The sequence below is a fragment of the Epinephelus lanceolatus genome, chromosome 4, assembly GCF_041903045.1.
Source record: "Epinephelus lanceolatus isolate andai-2023 chromosome 4, ASM4190304v1, whole genome shotgun sequence".
Taxonomy (NCBI): domain Eukaryota; kingdom Metazoa; phylum Chordata; class Actinopteri; order Perciformes; family Serranidae; genus Epinephelus; species Epinephelus lanceolatus.
Window position 1 is genome coordinate 8,717,584 of NC_135737.1, and position 15,780 is coordinate 8,733,363.

A 15,780-nucleotide genomic window follows, 5' to 3' on the forward strand; every position below is an offset into this window, starting at 1 on the left:
AACTAGGTTTAAAAATGACGCACACAGTAATGATATATGCAGCTTAGCATAAACAACACAGCAACAACAACAGACAGGAAACAGCTTGAACTCAAGCTTTCCCAATGAGCTTTCTATCATGATAATTGAAATGCTCTAGACACTGTTTGAATATTCCTTGTTTGCTCAAAGACTGAGTAGTTATCCGCTCCACTGGTATGGTCTCTCCAGGGAAGAAAGAGGCGATGAGGACCAAACTATCAGATCTAGAGCCTCAGAGTTAGGAGGAGGAGAAATGAGGAGACAGGAAGAAGTGCTTCCAAGCATTTATCCATTTGAAATATTATTTTAAAATGACATACACTGTATATGAACCTGGAAGAGAAGTGACTTGGTAAGCTCAATGTATGAAAAATATGCACCAGCACTGAAATGTAACTAAAAATAATACATGGAAGTATAAAACCAGTGTTTCATATAGAGAGAGACCACAACAGATTTGATTACATCAATACTACCATCTAGATATACACCAATTTAAGTAAAAGTTTTTAAGAATTTAAGAATAAAAGTATTCAAGATATACAATTTACTTGAAGTACCAAACAAACCTATCAAAGCATTTCAATGCAAGGTGCTTTAGCAATAATGTGCGATAATTTCAACTGCTTAATTTGATATGGTAGTTTGATCTATAACAGCACATTGTAAAATGTTGTGAAGTGGAAAGTGCAAGTTCATCTGAATTAGCTTGAAGTAGAAGTATAAAGCAACACACTCAAGTAAAGTATAAAAACAGACTGAATTATTTCGTCAGTTATGTTGGGTTGTTGTCCTTGATTTGCTTTTACAGCCGGTTCTCATTCCCAGCTTATCAAATACCGCAGCTTTGTCGGTGATCCCGGGGTCAGATACCAATGCACTGAGGTGCCTTTTGCACCGGTGTGATACTCAGCGGGTGGCGGCACTCAATGACACCCGAGAGCTGATTTTCATTTCTGGTGTGAAACTAAAAGTCAGTGGAGTTATTTTAGACAGAGCAGTGTGCTAGTCTGTGCAGCATGCTATGGTAGTGACATATGTCATGTGACGTTACATGATGTTGGTAACAACCGTACTTATTTTAAGCGAAATCATGACGTTTTTTTTTTTTTTTTTGCAATCTAAAGGAGATAAACTAAAAGTAGTGTTTTATCAATAGTAAGTTTGCATGTAGAGCAGAAACTGTACATTTCCTGTGAAAATGGAAGTGTAGTTTGAAAAGACACAATGCATGGAACAAGGATAAACTGCCACATCATCCCAGAATGTCTAATAGTAACAGTGAGTTGGCATGAGAATGCGTTGGTTTTTTACGTTTTGGTCCCAGACAGAAGATACTTTTTGTTCATAAATATACTCATTAATGCTCCTCCACCTCTGGTTATATATACATAGTATAAAGTACACAGTATAAAGACTGACAAAGTCTGCATAGGTAGAAGGTGTGGGTGGATAGATGGGTCACAAAAATACAGGACTTTTACCCAGGAGACCACTGTTTGTATCCTGTATAGCCATACTTTTTAGTGGCATCTTGACATGCTGAACTGCCACCTCCATCAGAAACACAGTGACTGAGTTCATGGGGTGATCAATTCAATCAATCAATTTTATTTATAAAGCCCAATATCACAAATCACAATTTGCCTCACAGGGCTTTACAGCATACAACATCCCTCTGTCCTTATGACCCTCACAGCGGATAAGGAAAAACTCCCCCAAAAAAAACCTTTAACGGGGAAAAAAAACGGTAGAAACCTCAGGAAGAGCAACTGAGGAGGGATCCCTCTTCCAGGACGGACAGACGTGATCACAAATCACTTGTGGTTATTGGCTGTGAGCATATCCATTCAAATAGTTTTCTTTTTTTTTTTTTCTAGATACGGGTACAATAAAAGATCAAATGGGGGTAACATTTGTCAAGAGAAGTTTCAATACATAGTTTGGGGTTATTTTGGTCGATACCAAACAGGTATCGGGTACTGATACCCAGCCGTACATAAGGTCCCTAAGTTACATCACTTATGCAAGTTAACCCCTGCATATCACTTAGAATATGTAACAAACATACTTATTTGAACCTCAGCCATAATCTTTCTTATAAACCTCACCACAATGTTTTGGTGTGTAACTGTGACTGTTTGTATGCCCACCTGGCACCAGTACTCTCCAATGGTAATACATGTCATTTTAGGAGTCACTGGCACACGGCCCATTCTGTCATTTAGATATGACTATGTGCTCAACCAGCCCTTGAAAAATAAAGATAAAGAATAAAAAATGGCCATATGAGTTGTCTGTGTTCGTTGAAATGGTAGGTAGATGACTGGGTACATGCCGCTGACAATTTGTTTAGATGCAGTATTAATACCAAGCGGTATTTAGTGTGTAACATCAGCAGAGTTTCACTCGCACTGAAACTGTATGAACACTGGCTGCTGTGGATAAATGGAGGTAAGAAATGATGTAGAAAATTGAAAAGGATCTGAAATATCCAATGACTGATTCTGTGAGAGGACGCTATCGCCTTTCTTCACACACACTCATTCAGTGATTGGCTGAGAGTAGACCCCTTCATCTTCCCTGTTCTGCACTAATCAGATGGAAATACAGAGAGGGAACACACACACACACACACACACACACACACACACACACACACACACACACACAGAGTTAACTAGCTTCCCACAGGTGCTGCACCCACCTGGGTCTATTCTCAGAGGAAATGGCACACAATTAGATTTGCAGGGATAGTGCGTGAGTGTGTGTGTGTGCATATTTTCATACAGAAGGGCAGTCTGTACATGCGTTTGCACAAGGTAGAGAGGCTAAACCAGAGAAAGACAGACAGAGGGAGTGTGGTGAGCAGAGGCTCTCCTGTCATCCTGATGTGTAATCATGATCATCAGTCCACACAGACTGAGTGTTCTTCTCTCTGCTACTGCATATTAAATACATTATGAGGCAGGAGGAGCAGTTGCCCTGTGGGATAGACCGGAGACAATGACACTGAGAGGGACACAAGTCAAGAGCATCACTCCCTCTGGGATCAAACTTGCTGAATATGGAGCTAGTCAATGCATTATTAAAAGAGCTCTCTAGCAATGTAGTATCACACTTTCATAAAGCTGGAGGATATGAGAGACAGATTTTTAGACCGTATTGCGGCTCTGAAAAATATAGATCCTAAACTTCCCGTAATGTAAGTGAACAGGCTTTCATTAGATCCTCTCTGTCAGGCAAATGCCCCTTTACTGCATTTTTACCAACATACCAAGGTATGTCACATGGTTTTATATAAATATACACACATAACATATTGTCCCAATATACTAGTCTTTTATTGTTTGACTATATTTATTTTAATTGTGTTTAAAAGTGCTGTACAGTAGCTATTACTTGTTTTAATCACCAAAAGTAGTTTTTTTGGTATTTTTGCCTCATTGCATTTGCCATTTGTCGGTGCTAACTTTTTATAAAGTCCCAAACTCACCTGCACTCTGTGACCACAAACATCCTGAACACAGCAACATAAGAAGAAAATAAGAAAATACCAAGCAGCAACTTCTGGAAACTGAAAATGAAGCCAATTCGTAAGTGCCAAAAACTGCAGTTCCTCTAATGGCCACTTGATGCCAGTCAGTCCCCATAGACCCCTATATTAAAATGCCCAACTTTACAGCAGAAATAAACATGTTTACAGCCTGGTACATAAAACAGTTGTTGTCTGTATAGCTAATTTCAACATTTATGGTAAATGTATGAGGGTGGGTTTTCATATGTTGTTAAGGCGTTCAGAACCAAAAGTAACACATCAGATGTGGTACCACGACCCTGGGTCCATTTAGCATTTCCACTGTAAATGGTACTCTTCAGTGTAGGCAGGGTTATTGTCACTCACTGTTCTGTTCAGCACTCGCTGTATTTCCTCATCACCTGTGACACAGATGTAAGTCTGCGCCTCATTTATTGTCCACAGTACAGGGTTGCATGCCGACATTTTCAGAGTGAGAGTCCCTCTTGATGGGACAAATACAAGTAGGGGGGTTATTGTTGCTGGAGCCCACAGGAATGAGGCTCCACAACTTTTTTTTGTTTTGTTTTGTTCTTTCTCCAAGTGAGTATTGGGATATATGCAGTTCACATAATCTGATCGAAATTAATATATATAAATTTAAACGCTTGAAGGTCCACTCATTACTAAAAGTGTTTGTCATCCAAGAGAGACAATAAAACTAATGGAATGGTCAAGTTGTCTTATTAATATTTATGGTGTGCTGATGGATTCATGCTGTCAACTCATGCATTGAGTAACATTACAAGTTAACGTTCCACCTTAAAAGTTGCCTGCAGTCGGCCCAGTGAATTAAATTATTTTTTCTCAGTCTACAGCTGCTGCTAGAGGCGGAAAAACATCCTTTCATTTTACAGTTATGGCTTAGGAACTGAAGGAACGGTTCCATTGGTACCATCCACAAGTCCCCAAACCGATGGGTGACCTCAAAGTGGCTACTACTTCCATTACTTTATACTCTCTATGGAAAATGCAGGCAGAAGGCAGGATCAATGCATCAATAAATATGGTGCCCCACTGAGGGATGACTTTTGTTAGAAAATCCTGCATTGTATTATTTTAAGTCGTACATTTCAACTACTGATACAAGTTCTAATCATTTATCAGGGTTTTTTTGGGGGGAGTTTTTCCTTATCCGCTGTGAGGGTCCTAAGGACAGAGGGATGTCGTATGCTGTAAAGCCCTGTGAGGCAAATTGTGATTTGTGATACTGGGCTTTATAAATAAAATTGATTTATTGATTGATTGACTGATTGATTGATTGATTGACTGATCAGTACATTCTAACTGCAAAGGTGTTTCGTAGCTCTCTCTGAATAGATGTTTGGGGTATTTGTGTGGCAGTCATACTTGTTCTTGTCAGCTAGAGCAAAGGAAAAAAAAAGAGAAATGAATAACTTAGGAAAGTAAAGACCAGTAACCTTAAAACAATAATCTAAAGCAAATGGTGCTTGACAGGATTCTTGGATAGGAAAAATAATACTATTTAATCATCCTAAAATAAAATGCAGTCTGTGTTTGTGTTCTCTCATGCGTGATTTTACCACCTGAGCTGCTTTAAAAGCCAAACAGGAGGGAAACATCTTAGTCTTCTGCCCTGAATCTCCTCTTTCAGCTCTTATTTCATGCCCCAGCACGCTGCTGTAATACAGTACACAATCCCTTTTTTTATGGACACAGGAATATTTATTCCATCTTTTGTCCGTGCACTGCAGCTCTGACCCTTGCAATCCTCTTACAGTTCTTCCTCTTGGACAGTAGTACTGTGGATGATGCAGGAATTGCGGCTTATTGCAGCTTATACTTTTGTGAGTCACTCTGGATAAGTTAGCTAAACGACTCAGCTGTTAAGCTTTACCGGAACATTTTATTTTGTATAATGGCTGCATAGAGTTTTGGAATAAAGTCCTGCAGTGACGAAAGACAAATAGAGAGTAGAATTGTTACTGGAAATGAAACAGGTGAATTTATCATATAACTAGTTATAATTGTAGGAAACCATAAAAACAAAACAAAAACCACATGACAAACAAACAAACTAGATTTACCGCCTTTCGGTTGTATGCCTTGCGCAGCAGTCAAGTTGCACTTATACTTAACATCTATGTCTGTGAAAACAAGGATGCTTCACACATCGTCCCCATTGCAGCACAGACGATCTATAAATCAATACAGTTTCAAGGTGGACACCCAAGATTAGTGTCACTAATTTAGTGTCTGACCAGTATCTTCCTGAGTTATGATATTGAGTAACGGCCAGAAAAGTGTTTTTAAAGAGCATTAGAATGTCACAGTAAGGTTGACCTTTGACCTTTAGATATATATAAGATAATCGCTTCAAAATTTTATCCTATTGGACATTTCTGTGAAATTTTGTGATAATTAGTGCATGAATTCTTGACTTTTGTCCAAAAACATGTTTTCTGAGGTCACAGTGACCTTGACCTTTGACCTTAAACTACCAAATTCTGATAGGTTAATCTGTGAGTTCAAGTGGACATTAGAATTGGAGGAAATTTCCCTTAGGCATTCTTGAGATACCGTGTTCCTAAGAATGAGAAGGAAAAGATCACAGTGACCTTGACATTCAAATTTAATTCAAATCAATTAATTGCTGACTCCAAGTGGACGTTTGTGCCAAATTTTAGAAAATTCCCTCACAATGTTCTCTGAGTTACTGCATTCAGGAGAATGGGACATATGTACACATGTACGGATAGACAGACAGGCAACACAAAAACATAATGCCTCCAGCCACGGATGTCGCCAGCATGGACTGAACTGCACAAATCTGTCTATCAGTGTGTATGGACGTCCACCATCTGTGATGTCACATAACATACTTTAGGACACGTGACCCGATACGCTGCAAGAGCAGCACTATTATGCACAGTTTGTGTAATATAACCTTTGTCTACTATTGCGACTATGTTGAGTTTAGTCGATTCAATTCTGTTACAACACACACACACACACACAGCAAGAGCAGCACAGTGCCATCAGCTGTACATGAGTCAGCAGAGGGTCTGTCCTGTCCTTTACATCTATTCAGGCAAAACACACTCACATTCGCACTATTACTGTCTTTGTGTCTCTCTATGTGCAAACACAGCCCAGTGTGTAGGCTCACTTAAAAAGAAACCCCAAGTGTGCAGATCCACGCTGACACACACCACAAACATGTTCATGAAGAAAAAAGCCCACAGAGAAACATGCATGTGCATACACAGGAGCAGACACATGGACGGGGGCTCGCAGGGCTGAACCAAACAGCATACACAGTGTGTTAAAGGTCAGGGTGTTGTGTTTCTGTTAACCCCAGTTAATTTCAAGGCATGATATCTGCTACATAGCAGACAACAACATGTCCTCTTAAAACTACACACTCCTATAAGGTTGTTTTCTGTGGTTAATGTCTCACAGGCCCTGCACACTCTGACAGGTGTTTGTAGCTCAGGCTGAAGTCTGGCAGAAGCCTGGAAACCTCATGAATCTGTGAGCTCATGTTTTATTTGCTTTGGCAGACACGTGTGATCCCCCTGCAGTTCAGACAGAATTATAGCCAGGCTCGGCCCAGATCAGGCCAATCACAACAAATATGGTGCAGGTTTCAGATGATAACTAACAACTTGCAAAACCTTTGTGCTTTACACAAAATGCGTGGTGATGTCATTTCAGGTTTTGCACCCCCTTGCGCTGGAGACACTATGGCGAGCATAAACCTAGCTCTGTAAAGAGAAGCGATTTTGAGGCATTTTAGAAAGCAACAAAACTGGTATAAATTGGTGACAACAGTTGTAAATTGTCAGCAATAAAGCTTACAGAGGAGAGGCTATAAACTGTAGGGTAAATGTTGATCAAGGACAGTCTGCACATGCCCCATGCCATTAGTAGAGCTCTAATCAGGCAGAAGAACACCAGTGTGGGTGAATGATAAGTGTGTGAAGCCAGTGTCAGGATACCTTCTTTTTGAACTTCACAACCTAACAGTTCATTTATAAAACACTCCAAACTGTGTGAACATTCTGTCAACGCCAATAAGACTATAGATTGATGTTGAATGCTGACTCTGTGGCATTTATCCAACAATGCAACTTGCTCAGATCATACCAAACAGACAACAATAATCTACAAAGCTGAATAACATCCACTGCACTGCCAGTGTTTTATAAAAACCACCAAAACTGTCACCAAAAATTTCTGGAGAGAAAATCCAGATGACTTTTCCTAGACTTTGACAAACCATTTCTCTTTTTAACAAGAAATGAAACCCCTAACCCACATTTCACCACCTTCATACATAGTCATATTACATTTGTAAGGTTGTTTCATGCTCTCTTTGTCACCATTTGTAATTATTTCACACATAATCAAATCCCATCCAGAATTAGTGCATTAAATATCCCATTACAAACGGCCTACCTGAGTTTCTTGGGGAAGCAGGAAGTCCTCAGGTAGAGTCAGTCCTTTTATGGTGAATTCACATTCCAGTCACATCACTGGCCTCAGGGTTACAACGGGATGACAAGCTAACAAGGGCACCCTCCTACCTGCAGGAAAAAAGGAGGAGAGGGAGGGAGGAAGGTGAAACAAGGAAAGAGTGCAAGGATGGAAAGGAGAACGAAAGAAATGTCAACATGTTGCATCATTTATTCATTAGTATTCCTAAAGCTTCTCTTCTTCTGTCTTATGTCCCTCCTGTCAACCCCCCACCCTCACCCACCATTTCTCTCCATTCGTTTCTTCTCCCCCCAACCTCGCTTTTCTTGCCCTCCCTTGGGGCTACTCTGCCTCTCTGCCTTTCTTCAAACTTCCTCAGCAGGACACACAGAGAGTGTGAAGGGAAAAATCAGTGGTGGTCTTAGCAGTTTTACGGAGGTGCAAATTTTGGCAATAAGAATAAAATATACTGACTACTTTAACATGCACACATGGTTGTTGCCCTGAATCCAAAAAAAAGACAATATTCTTACTAAGCAGTTTACATTGCTAATGAATATGAATATTCCACTAATATTCCTGTTAATATGCAGCTGTGCATACTCTGATTAATGTGTCTGAACTTGTTAATTTCTTCGACCACACAAATACAGCCTCCCTCTTTCATTCCTGCAACCACCTTCTTGAAAAGGTCAGTGTGTGATATTTGCACAAATCCAAAAACCTGTTGATATCCAAGTCCTTCAAAATGTTTAAAAGTAGGTGTGTTTCTCCTTCCAACTAAACATGTGAGCTTTTCTTTTGGGTATGCATCTTTACACCTGCCTTGCAAACTGCTGGCGAGTTTGTTTGTGTACAACCTATCCATGACGACGTGCAGAGTTGGCCGTGAACAGGCAGAAGGTTGTGTGTTGCAAACTGTAGGAAAAACCCCAATTAAGACGCACATTCCAATGGGCTGTAGAAATGTCCAAAGACTGCTCCAAAAAACACGAATAATGTTGGAATATATCATGTCTTCATCTGGAAATGCTACATTCGGAAAAAAAGCCTAATTCCAAATATCCAAAAGGAATATGCTGTTTACAAGACCCGTATTAAATTAGCAACAATGTCAGATTTACTGTGCATGTAAATGTAGTGACTAAGTACATTTACATGCACAGTTAAGTTGAACAATGGTTATAGTTCAATTAAGCCATTTAACTTGACAACTGTCCTTGTCCCAGTATACAAGCCCGGGAGGAGAATCAATCAATTCAAGTATCTCTGACTCTGCTACAATAGAATTAGAATTAGAACTAGAATTGGACCTTTTTCAGGTTGACCTATTACATCACAGACCAAACAATCAACAAACAAGTTCGCTAGCGGCAAACTGATACTACGGTGGACAACTTTACAGCTCTGTGCATTCCATAGGTGTTGTATGCTTTACTTTTTCATCTCTTTCTCTGTTATACATTCAATGCTATTCAACTTCAGAGTCAAAGCCCAGGGTGGAAACTGTGGAGCGTGCACAGAGCGCCTCAGCCAGTTTGGGTCTGATTGACTGTATACATGCAGGAGTAATTTGACTCCTAATGGCATTATCTCGGTGTGTTAGTCCGACTTTGAGAAATTTGATAAAGTACGATTTCAGTCAGACTATCATGTTTATATGTATTTTAAAAGTCCAGTTTTAGTGGGACTGACACAATAAATTGATTTTCTCTGATGCCATGTAAATATACAGACTGATGAATCAGTTGTTTTAGGTTACAGACAACTGAAAATGTATCATTTTCAGTCAGCTGTAATTTTGCTTTTCCATGCCAAATGCAGTGAAATGACAGTTAGAGAACCTGGTCTTCTAAATTGAGTTGAACAAGGTATGGCGGATTATATGTTAAGGATAGATTTGATCAAACTGTTTGATTTGATTTGAACACTTGAAAGTGGACATGGCTAAACAGGCATGAGTCCCTGGAGAATCATGGCAATTTGGAGTCAGATGCAGCCATCTATTCAGTGGCAGTGGACAGTTTGCTTTCACTCACACTACCAAAACCTGCCTTGTTGGTTCAGGAGGTGGAAGAAAAGCATGAAATGAATCCATTCCAGTCACTCAGACCTCAAATATAGGCTTTATAAAATGGAAAGTTTGAGAGGAAAGCTTCAGTGACCTCCGTGCTATGCATTTCTTTTTTTATTATTTTTTAATTTTTTTTAGATGGAAGGGGTTAGCTTGTTACCCAAATTCCGATTTAAGTGGATAAATGAACATATACACACTGGCTACAGGATTACTTTCTGATTATTGAGACATGTTATCAAGAATGAGAGAAATCTTGATATATATCAAATTTAAAAAATGCTTTTTCTGACACTTTCGCCAACATTCTGGCATCAGTCCTTCAGTGAGTGAAAGTTTTGTCTAGAGCTGCAGACATTTATGCTAACATTCAACAATCATACCAACTCCTTCTCCATCAGAGAACAACAACAGATGCAGTATTCTGCAGCCTCAAAGATGTGTTTTGAATAAGTGGCACGACTTCTCAGCTAGGAAAACTCCTCTCGCTTATGTTCCTCATCACTCCGTACACCCACACACTGTAACCTGCAGCTGGTTGTTCATGTTTGCTCTCTTGGGTTTCTCCTAAGGCATTCTGGGAAAAGCAAGAAACCACTGACCACTTTTTATCACGGAAGAGCTACCGGAACACAGTGAACATCACAGACTGATGATATATAACACTGTGCCAACAAAGTGCCTGAAAGTGGGATTTTTTCTAAGTTTGATGTCAGAGTGGTGTGGGTGTAACGTAGGTGACTGTCTACTGGGGGAATACTTAGATCACATCCTATACATTGGAAAATATATGTATGTTTTTTTCTCAGATACATTTTTTTACTCGAAGAAATCCCATTCTCTAAATTCATTAACTTGAATCGGCTGCAGGCCTGCAGGGAAGTACTTCTGTTTACTTTAGCTAATTTAGTTTGTACGGCCATAAAAGATACAAGTAAGGTAATTAAACTAGGTGATAAAATGCAGCCGCGACAGAAGAACACAGCAGAAACACAATTTGTGCAGCAGAGATAAATGACAGAAAAAGGCGAGCACTAATAATTTTGGCTTCAAAACAAAAAGAAAAATACAAGAAAGTCCAGATGATATGGTGCAACTGAATTAGATAACAAAACCTTAATGGAAAAAAAAAAACATCAGTGTCCATGAAAAATAAGCAGAAAACAACATGAATTGGGGTGATGAAGAAAACGCATCCCAAGGGAAAGAGTCAGTGTAAGTGAGTGGGAGAAGAAATGAGTAAAAGACTGTGTGTTGGATCACTGGGGGAAACTTGTTTTGTTCAGAAACTAGAGAGCAATGACAGGAAGCTGTCTCGTCAGAAAATCAAATAAACAGGAGATAACTGTTGAAAACAAAGGATCATCAAACTTCTAGCAGAGCTAATTCAGAGACATGTCTCTACAAAAACAGAGCTGCAGTGACTGGTTGCTAATTTCATAGTGTACAACCAAAGAAGAGAAGGGCATTAAACGTGTGTAACCTGTCACATTTTCACTGCATTTAAGTTATGTTTTTGTAACAAACATATTTCTTATTGTCACCAAATTGATCCAACTAACAAGTATTGTGTGTGTATCAAAGCCTGATATATGTTCTGTGCCATAGTGCTCCATTGTTGTCCAAAAGCTATTAAAACACATCAGTGAGCCACACTGTTGCATTGGGTGACATGTTCCTTTATTATCATCAACACACACACACACACTGTAGCTTATTTGGACCCCATCCCACATACACCATCCTGCTGCCACAAATACGCATTAGAGCACCAAATGTGGATTAATCCACTGCTGAAAATAGTCCCCAACAAAGTCATCATTTCCTCCTGTTATAGGGAATCACCAATCCATCCTGAGGAAATAGGGTGGCATTATAGCTGCTAACCATGGATTTATTACATTTGCATGTTATTATGTAGTGGATATGTTGAAACTTTACGTTTTAACAACACTGTGTTAACATGTGGTTTGGTTTAGGCACAAGAAAACAAAAGCCATGTTTTGACTTTAAATAGCTGGTTTTGGGAGCACAATCCCCACTGGAAAAGCAGCATTGTCTCTGTAAAAGAACAACCCTTTTTTTAAATCCCACATTCTCCACTGGAAAAACAGCAACTGATCGTTATTAACAACCACATCTGGGGGCTGAAAAGCTGCAGTGGACACAGCAACAGGCCTCTAAAAACATCCATGTTTGAAGGCTACAAGGTGCTGAAAACACAGCATTGGCTCGCTGAAAGACAAGTGGTTTTGATGTTTCTTGGTCTCGAATAGTGGTCTGCAGCTTGGCAGATGTCTTGCCTAGGTGACACATTATTGAAAATGAAACTATACAATGTATTTGTGAGCCATTTTCAAAGATTTACATCCTCAGTATGAGCCAATGGGTTCAGAGATGAGAGCCGATGACAGGATAGAGAAGTCACAAAGACAAAATATTAAGAAATGGACTAACACAGTTTGGTTTGAATTGTTATACAATGGATTAAAAAAATAAAAAATAAAGCAAAAATATAAGGATCATTTAAGCTTCACGCTTTAAGTGCAAGTGAAATGAATTTGTGCAGCAAGTGACAAAAACACCCCTCTTAATACAATTTATGTGAGTCAAGAATTAAGGTAGCTGAAAAGGCTGGGTTTATGTGAGGTGAGACATCCACCTTTATTTGCAAGATTCCTGGGAAAGAGGGGAGGATTAGGAAAGAGATTAGCTGGAATGTAGTCAGATAGAAAGAGAGAAATTGAAGTGGGAGAAACAGAGGGGCGAAGTGTGAAAAAGAAGGCAGAGATGACAGATGTAAAAGAAAAGGGGTGGTGGAGGGGGGGTGGGGGGGGGGGTCTTTGATCGGAAATGTCAAAAATAGTGTGATACAGGAAATACAGAAGGTAAGTCAAACTCAAAGTAGGTGATAAGAGTGAAGGAGGAAAGGGCAGACAGGTGTCTCACAGCGACTCGCCTCCCTGCCGGTCAGCACTTCTCTGACTGACAGCGGGATTAGCATTAGCACGGCTACGCAACAGCGGATTAGCGCTAGTACAGCCTGGCGCTACACAAAAAAGGATTAGCCTTAGCACGGGCTAATGCTGCAGGCTAAGAGATTAGCACTAGCTATAGAATGGCTCTGAGCAACATGAGAAAAGATTAGCTATAGTCTGAATCCATAGTGAACAGCAAATGATCAGGAGTCCATAGAACCAAACAGCAGGGGGTGATGGGAAAGATTATCATGGCTACAGCCTACAAGCATTTAATCAATCAAATAACACCAGCATTGTTTGAGTGATAAATAGAGGAACTCTAATTATAGTAATTAGACATGCCTGTTTACTGAGAGAAATTATATTTAAATAAGCATTTGAAGCATATACTCTATAAACCTTTATTCATTTTTAATGGTTTTATGCCTTTTCCGACTATTATATTTGCATCTTAAATTATTTAAAATTTCCTTTTTGTTTCTTGAATATATTAGACTTTATTTGTAGTTCCCCTGTGGCCTTAAATAGGCTCTATAAATAAATTGATGTCACTTACATGGAGATAACTGACTAGTGGTTTGACTCTAACAACTGAAATTGTTCTTAACATTTACATTGCATATTTCTGCAAACCACACATACATGACCTTTGTACATTTCATACACATCATATCAACATTTCTAAAGTAACGTAGTATATAAGTTGAATTTGTCATTCAAAGGTGGAGGGGATGATGGATAGGGTGTCATCTTGGCGAGATGCCTGCCAAGCTACAGACTACTGTTTGAAACCAACAAACAACAAAACCAGCTGTGGGTTAGCGAGCAGTTGTCATGTTTCCAGTGGCTTTTTAGGCACTAAACGCTGGTGTTTTGTAGCAAACCACTGCTGTTTTAACACTGGGAATAGGGCCATTGCACCATAGTGTTTTCTGATGGGATTGTGGCACAAAAACTGGGTAATATAAGCCAAAACACGATCTTTTCCTAACCATAACCAAGTGATTTTTGTGCCTAAACTTAACTATATGTTAATTACAGTGGTGTTGAAACATAACGTTTCATGTGTATCCTCTACACAATATCCTCAGGATGTTACGTGTCTGTGGCTTGCATAAAAAACAATGCCAACATTTATTCTGGTGATTGGGCTGCTTTATCAACAGGAAGAAGCACTGATGCTAAAACTGTAAAGAGCTGGATCAATATTGGCATTAGACAGGTGTCACTGTCACACGATTGTCATTTTATTATTGATTGGCAGCTAAACATCAAAAAGGTGGGTCTTGTTTGTCACAGGCCAATTTCTTCACATTATTCAACCATCAGGATGGCACTTTGGATTTTAGTGTGTGCGGTTATCGTGATATATTGGACCTCTACAGGGAAACATGTTAAAACTTTGACAGAAAATTTCAAAACAAATGGGTTATAGCTGCCAACATAAATGTCAGGGCTGTTCCTCTGTTCAGAAAAAAAATACCATTTCAATCTCAGGAGTGAGTTCAGCGGAATCTTTTCTGACTATGATACACAAGCAGCTGTCAAGTGTCACTTGTAATTACAGAGGAGCTGCCACTCCTGCAATAAACATGGTTTGAGTAGTTACAGTATGTCGTGCTGTGGTGCTGCCAATATGGAGGGCAGAGAACAAAGGAAATCAAACTAGTGCTGCTGGGTTTGGTCTGCACAGCAGGGATAGAGGGGGGAAATCCTAATTATGGTGTTTCTGTCTGTCTGTGTCTGCTCAGTTATCATTAATGTTGAACCTAATAATGCTAATAGACAAAAGAAACACAATAAGTGACTCAAACATATTCCCTTAGAGAATCTTTCCACTCTCTTTCTCCTATTTGCATTCTGTCTCAACAGCCTCTCTTCACTACACTTGGTGCTTTGCTGTGGCCGTAGAAATGAAAAATGTAGATCACTTAGTCACATTTTCTCATATACATACACTTTAATACATTTACTAACTAGCCTTTAATAAACTGCTGATTATCCAAAATGCAGAGGCATGCGAGAGCACGTATTCAACCTGTTTAAGTCTCTTTATGATCAACAGCATGATCATTAAAATGTTTATTAGGGGAAGTCACTAAATGCTTACGAGACCTATGAGGTTTTTTAGTGTCTTGAGATGTAAAACAATCAAGAACATTTAATTAGGATCATGAAGTTGTTGGACAGTCATAAAAAGGGCAGGTAAATCATCGAGACGTTTACATGCAAGAAACACAAATGTGCACCGAGGATGTTGATCTTTTGTTTTGCTTGTCAGAGATACAGTACAGGCCAAAAGTTTGGACACACCTTCTCATTCAATGCGTTTTCTTTATTTTCATGACTATTTACATTGTAGATTCTCACTGAAGGCATCAAAACTATGAATGAACACATGTGGAGTTATGTACTTAACAAAAAAAGGTGAAATAACTGAAAACATGTTTTATATTCTAGTTTCTTCAAAATAGCCACCCTTTGCTCTGATTACTGCTTTGCACACTCTTGGCATTCTCTCCATGAGCTTCAAGAGGTAGTCACCTGAAATGGTTTTCCAACAGTCTTGAAGGAGTTCCCAGAGGTGTTTAGCACTTGTTGGCCCCTTTGCCTTCACTCTGCGGTCCAGCTCACCCCAAACCATCTGGATTGGGTTCAGGTCCGGTGACTGTGGAGGCCAGGTCATC

The 15,780-nt window shown here is 39.4% G+C and overlaps 1 protein-coding gene across 2 annotated transcripts in view; it reads right to left on the reverse strand.

The window, feature by feature from the left end:
• Positions 1-15,780, reverse strand: part of LOC117260308 (leucine-rich repeat and fibronectin type III domain-containing protein 1-like protein) — a 575,214-nt gene that overhangs the window by 359,350 nt on the left and 200,084 nt on the right. For both annotated transcript variants that reach the window (XM_033632283.2, XM_033632282.2), the window contains exon 3: positions 8,021-8,148. The gene's annotated coding sequence lies outside the window, so the exon portion shown is untranslated. The remainder of the gene's footprint in view (positions 1-8,020; positions 8,149-15,780) is intronic.